Here is a 7,022-nt window from a genome sequence, read left to right on the forward strand (position 1 = left end):
ATGAAAACAAGAGAAGAGGAGAGGAGAGGAGAAGGAGAGGATTTCAAAGCGAGTCAAAGTTCATTTTGGTTGGCAATTTAACATTTGCATCCATGTAGTTTCTTAATTCCATTGTATCATTTTTCCAAGTTTTTCTTTCCATTATATCGCTGTTTCAATGAAGATGAATTTCAAATTTAAACCTTTGAAATTAAAATTTAGATCATCTCCCAATCGTTTCAATTATGTTTTCCATCTCTAAACAAAGTATGAATGAACCGAATCACTCATCAGATCCAAACAGCGATATATATTGTAAGAACTTAGGTTGAAATCCTAAGATGAGTTGAAGCCTATTCAAGATCACCTCGTTCATCAAAGTACGAACTCTAGTAATAGAAGATGATAAAGACATCTCTCCTTATCATGAAGCATGCTCCACAAATAGCACATTAATAATGGTGACATTGTGCTCCATCGTGTTTGCAATTAAGGGCATCTTCATGCAAGACTTTTGAGAGGTTTTTAAAATAAAAAAAAGTTGAATAAAAAAGTTTAAATCATTATAGATATGAGATTTGAGGTCTATAGTTTAAGAGCAATATTGAAACTCAAACCTACTCTTTTATATCAAAATTGTTGTAATATACTATCGAAATTGTTGTAATATAGATAGAGTCCACATGTTATGAATTAGATCATAAAAAAGTTCGCTTAAGAGGGAGAACAAATTAATTTGAGGTTTTGGAATTATAGAGGGAGAAAAAATTAATTGCTGAAAATAAGGTTGTGATAATCAAACTTGTGAGGTTGTGACATCGAATAAGTCCTCAAACATGAACGACCCAAAATGGAGAGATGATGTGGAGATTTATGAATGTGGCACTTCAAACTTAGAGGTTCTATAATTCTCAATTTTATGTCAAATTGATTTTCTTTCAAATTCAGATATTTATATACAATTTCTTATTGTTCTTAAAGGAAAAAAAAATGTAATTTGGCTGTGAAGTAACGTGAAAATATGGTGGCATACAGTACAATACTATCAGAAGGAGACCCAAATATACTGATTCATCATGTTCCACTTGGGGAAGGGAATTTCAAGGTATCTATTGATGTTATGTTAGATGAAGGAGCAGAGCTTCCAATTCCAATTCGGTCTGGACCAACACTCGTCAATGATACTATTGGAACAATTGTTGCTTGGCCTAAAGAGTTGGTAATTTTACCAACGAAGAAGGTACTTTCAATTTTCTTGAAAAGTTGGTATTTGAAAAAATCTCAATCATTTGAATACTCATAAGAATGTTTTAAAATATTGTAGAAAAATGTGCAACTTCAATTATTTTCTCCTTCGGATGTTCATGGTCATCAGGACATACAAGGAAATTGAAAAAACATTGTCGATGGCATGCAAGTATATCTACTCGTATGTTATCAGATTGATGCATGAAGATAAGAGTATACACATGGAATTTGATGAAGCTATGTTTGGACGTCCTAAAAGTGTATGGTTGCTAAGAGAAGATATCTTACGCTTTATGGATATGAAAGAGATAGGTGGCTGACAAATTTTGATTTACATGGGATATGTTATGTGTTAAATACAATATTTGTTCAAATAGTTTGCTTTGTTCACAATATTAGTTCACATGCTTTTGGTTTGGTTTACATGGGGTATATTTATATTTTTTTATTACTTTGTCATTACCTTGCAATTACCTTGCAGTTACCTTTACAAATACTTGAAGAAAGAAAAAAGAGCTGAGTATATGTCATTTATGGATCCTGGTCACATACCTACATGCGGTGTGGGTGAAGAAAATAGTAAATTGTCACAACATATTGCTCAGTTGAGAGCGTCGAACAGAGATAACATCTGCTTCATCCCATACAACACTAGGTAAGATTTTAATTATTTATCAATTCCTACTACATGCTAGTCAATGTTATATTTTCATTTGTACAGGTACCATTGGATCTTAACTATAATTAATGAAGATAAGAATATGATATATTTATTGGACTTTTTGAGTAACAGGAACCGAGACTATGCTTGGCAAACTATTGTGACCAAGTAAGTAGTAGATTATACTGATTTTGAATGCATTCAATTCATTATAGGTTGTAAAAATAATTTTATATTGTTTACAATATAGTGGGGTCAAGATATACAATGCATCAAGGGGTATTTCAAAAGGACCAGGTTTTAAACAATTGATAGTATGTATTGTGATTATGTATTTAGACAACAATTAATAATTTTTATTATTTGGCTTGTGACTTCTTGCATGACATTTTCAATTTCATTAGGGTAATCTTAAACAAAATGGTGGTGTTGAATGTGGATATTGTGTGATGCGGTACATGAAAGAGATAGTCTTAGATGAAGATCCACAATTAGAGAGGAAGGTGAATTTCTTCTTTATGAAATATTTTCTTTATAAAATATTGAGTCATTTTTTATTGATCCTCAAACTTCTATTAATGTTTCAGTTTGCAGCATCAAAAAATAAACAGTATTACAATCAATCTCAATATGATGAAGTCAGAAGTGAATGGAGCGAATTCGTCTACTTCTATATGGATGCTTAAGTGTAGACTATGATATAAATTTTAGACATGTATTTAGAGATTTATGGATACAAAAGTTTTTGGGTTATGGTTAAACATGTCTTTTATGAATACACTTTTGGATTGTATTTGTTACATATTTGTGATATATTTATTTAATTTTGGTGGTAAAAAATGTTGTGTTGTAGTAAAATATTATAATATAAATTTTTGTCAATTAAAATTGTATTGTAGTAAACTATGGTCAATTACTTTGACACTATAAGTATATGATGAAGTAATACAGCAAACAAAGACTTCTCTATATTTAAATAGTGGTGCAGTTAAAGAAATTATTTACTTCACTACTGATCAAATTTATGAAGTAGTTCATATAAATTACTTCATTACATTGGATTTTTTGTTGTAGTAAAATATGCTCAATTACTTTTATACTACGATGAAGTAATACAATAATAAATACTTCAACCAAGCCAAATTATGCAGAAGTAAAATTAAACATTTACTGCACCAAAATTAAAAAATTATGAAGTTGTATACCTATTTTACTTCGTCAAATAACGAAACCTATGAAGTAATATAACATCAACTACTTCAGTCTTTTTACTGGTCTCGATGAAGTAATAGAGCATTTTTACTTCGAAAACGGTCCGCTTTTAAATCGGTTTTGGACCGGTGATAGACTTCGGTAAATGTGTGGTGAAGTAAAAAAGTTGACCCTTTTACTTCATGTGTGTCTACTTCGGTAATTATCTACCTATTACTTCAGATAATATCCGAAGTCTATTGCTGATTTCCACATAGTGCTTAGAGCTTTAATTATTAAGAATGTTTCAATGAATTTTTATAATATTGATATGACATATTAGAATTATAAAAAAGCTCATTTAAAATTTTAACATTGAAGATGGCCTAACATGACTTATCGTGTGTTCTATTCAATGCTCAAGTCAAGGCACTCAAAAACTTTAATAAAAGTTCAAAAACTTTAACAAAATTGAGCTTTTATAAACACTCAACCACTTTGATGAGCTTTATGTCAAACACTTTATTCTTAGAGTATTCACATCAATTTCTTTATAATATCTTTAAAATTTAAAATAAATTATCTATTTTATAAATTTAGATAATTATTTTTCACTGCACATTGTATTAGCTATCCTAAAATTTTCATTATTTTTGTTTTTTTATTATTTCTTCTTTCTCTTTTACTTTTTTATTATTTTTTCTCTCTATATATAATATATACTTTTCTTACACAATCCATTTCCTTTATTTTATCTCTCCCAATTTAAATGATATTTTAATGTTTAAGGAATGAATTTCATTACAAAAGTATTATTCATGAAATCTAAATTTAGGGAATAGAGAATAACTGTTGCAAAGATTTTTTTTGATGTAAAATATAAAATTTAAGATAAATTATATATTTAGGGAAGCTGATGTGGATGCTCTTCCTCAAACTCTCCCCTCCATTACTCTAAGCTATTCAAGTTTCTTAAAAATTGATCAACTTTATGAGTTCCCCATTCTACTTATGATTTAGTTATGGTGACCTCACAACCCTAAAATCCAATATCTATAGGGGGTTAGAATTTGAAGGTTGATCTCCTATATTTCCCTAGCTAGGCACCCAATTTGGGTGACCAGGGTAGGCGACCCTCACACCCAAACACTCGGGGCATCCAGACTTAGTCCGGATGCCTCGAGCTGTGAGGGTCGCCAACCCTTGGACGCATATATATATATACAATTTTGATACTATGCACACCCTTATATGGACGACAGTCTATATGGGCACCTGACGCAACCTAAACTTGATTTTTTTTAATCTCTCTCTTCTTTCGTGCAGACTTATTTTTTCTTTTTCTCTTCCTTTACTTGCCTCTCATCCCTAAAACAAAATCCCTAAACTCTCTTCGCCACTCATTCGCTCCTCTCTTCCTTCACTTTTAACCCTAGATACAGTTCATTTTGTTCAACTCTCAGCTTACGTTAAGTGAGTTAGGATTTTCGCTCACAACTATACTGGTCATCTCCCCCCTCTCCCTTTTCTACTTGTGTTTTAGAATGACATAAAATGTTTTTGTAAAGGTATATTGAGTGTTTGTCTTTTACCCATCGTAGTTTCTAAGAACCATCTATTTAAAAATCATTGCGAGAACACTTTGGTGCTCGATTTCAAAGAACATGATGGTACTGGTTTTCAAAAATTATAATATTAGTGCCGGTTTTTTCAAACTAACACCAACGCTAGTGTTGGTTTTTAAAAATCTATTGACTACACGTTAGTACTAATTTTTGCAAACTAGCACCAACGTTGGTTTTGATTTTCAATAACCCAATGATTACTATATGAGTGCTAGTTTTAAAAAATGGGCTCATTTGTGCTGATTTTAGAAAATCAGCACTAATGCGGTGCTAGTTTCTCAAAACCAGTACCACCCAATTTTAAAAATAGAGAAGTCATACTAACGTGTTTTAGTATATAGCTAAAAAACCAACATTAATGTGATATTGCAATATGAAAACTAGCATCACCTCAATATATTAATAAAGACATAGAAGTCAGAAAATATATTGTTATATCAATGTCAAAATCTTAGAATAATTATTTATGCATATGTACATTTATTTATTTATGTTAATAATGTATACTTTGAATAATTTTAGTCATCAGTTGATGTTGATCATAAAATCCAATGGACTAGTGTTTTAGGTCACTTTAATGGGGTTTTTTTACCATCCAACAATGAAAGGACAGGATCATGGGCCAGTTCATTTACATGATCGGCACAAAGTGATCATTAAATAATCCCCTTTTATTGTATTTTTGGACATACAAGATATTTAATAAATTTGTGGATTACTGGTCAATATATTTCAAAGTTGGGATTCAATATCTCAAACTTTTATATTTTCAGGTACATTTTCTAATTTTAAAAGTTAGAAGCACATAATAGAAAACTAATCATTGTAAATTTATAGGTGTCCCGATTACTTTCACCAGAAGAGATGTATCTCTATTGCTTGGTATTTCAGATAGAGGTGTTTTCATTCCTATAAACTCAACTAATGCATCAGATGACCTCTTTCTTGCTCACTTCTCTAATAAAAAAGAACCTACTAGATCAAGAATTAAGGAGTTGCTTAAACTCTATTCTCATAGAGTTGAAGTAGATCATAATGCTTTATTATTTTGTAAATTATACATTTGTATGTATTTGTTTATGTGTTATTTTCTTCTAGTACATACACAGGATTCCATTAGGTCTTATAGATATTGTAAATGATTTTGAAAATTTAGGTAGATTCAATTGGGTTGAAGCAATTCATCAATTTATTACTCCCCAATTACCTACAATTGGAGATCTTTTTTTCATCAAGTTAGACATATCAAATGACCACTTCAGTTCCATACCTAAAGGTATTTGTTGGTCTTTTGGTTGTAAGTTTTTTTTTTTAATGATAAATGTGATTTTTTATATTGACATTATTATGTATGTAAAATTGTGTATAATGAAGTAGGCATGGTTTTTTGAGTATGTCCTAATCCAGAAACCATATAATATTTAAGGTCCACGAATAAATAAGTGGAGGTCTGCTCCTTCACATATTAGTAAGGTGAGAGCTTTGTTGGACCAAGTGTCACCTGAAGAAGTAAATATTGAAGACTATTACCTAACTTTCATTTGCAGTTTCTAAATAATTATTTCTAATTTGATAGGTTGTTAGTGAACTAGTCCCTACTTCTGAAAATATATTGGTAGAAAATCTCCCTTACCTTGATGATACTCCACATCCATTAGAGACATCATCGGTACATGATATAGAAGCCAGATGCCCAAGTGATAGTGAATGCCTTAATATTATTATTCATTAGAATTGAATCAAGAAGCTAACAATGGAGAACATGCATCTAAATGAAAGGGTGAAAGAATTACTAGGAATAATAGAAAAGTAGGGATCTTATCGAAATCAAATGACCATGTAGTGGATCCTCATCCTGAACTAGTTGCTTCTAGAACAAGGACTAGGAGAGGATGTTGTTGGTCCCTTGGCGACCGGCTAAAAGGGGAGAATAGCTCTTAAAATAAACGAATACTCTTTCTCGATCTTCAGACTAAGTTAGACAAATACTTGTATAATAACAGAAAATAAATTCATAAAATAAAGACAGAGGTAAGAGAAATTGACTTGGTTTGCAATAAGAGGATTGCTAATCCAAGGCAAGTGAACCTCACTATGAAGATCTCCTTTAGGCAGAGTAGCCTCTTACAACGTTGATAGCTCACATAGTAGTAGAATAGAAAGAGAACTCGTTTACAAGTGTTGTTTTTAACTACTGAAATTAGAGCTGTATTTATAGACCTGATATGGGCGTTTAGAAGGGTTCTGGGCACCTGGGTGTAGATAAAATTTTATCCACGATGCAACGGATCACGACAGCATGGTGCAGATAGAGTTTT

At 31.1% G+C, this 7,022-nt stretch overlaps 1 long non-coding RNA gene across 1 annotated transcript; it reads left to right on the plus strand.

The window, feature by feature from the left end:
• Positions 1-1,965: 1,965 nt before the first annotated feature.
• LOC122049235 lies at positions 1,966-2,394 on the plus strand. Its single transcript, XR_006130892.1, has 3 exons — positions 1,966-2,056; positions 2,139-2,202; positions 2,293-2,394. It is a non-coding gene; the product is annotated as an uncharacterized LOC122049235 (long non-coding RNA).
• Positions 2,395-7,022: the final 4,628 nt, after the last annotated feature.

This window comes from Zingiber officinale, chromosome 2B (assembly GCF_018446385.1).
Source record: "Zingiber officinale cultivar Zhangliang chromosome 2B, Zo_v1.1, whole genome shotgun sequence".
In the NCBI taxonomy this organism is placed as follows: Eukaryota; Viridiplantae; Streptophyta; class Magnoliopsida; order Zingiberales; family Zingiberaceae; genus Zingiber; species Zingiber officinale.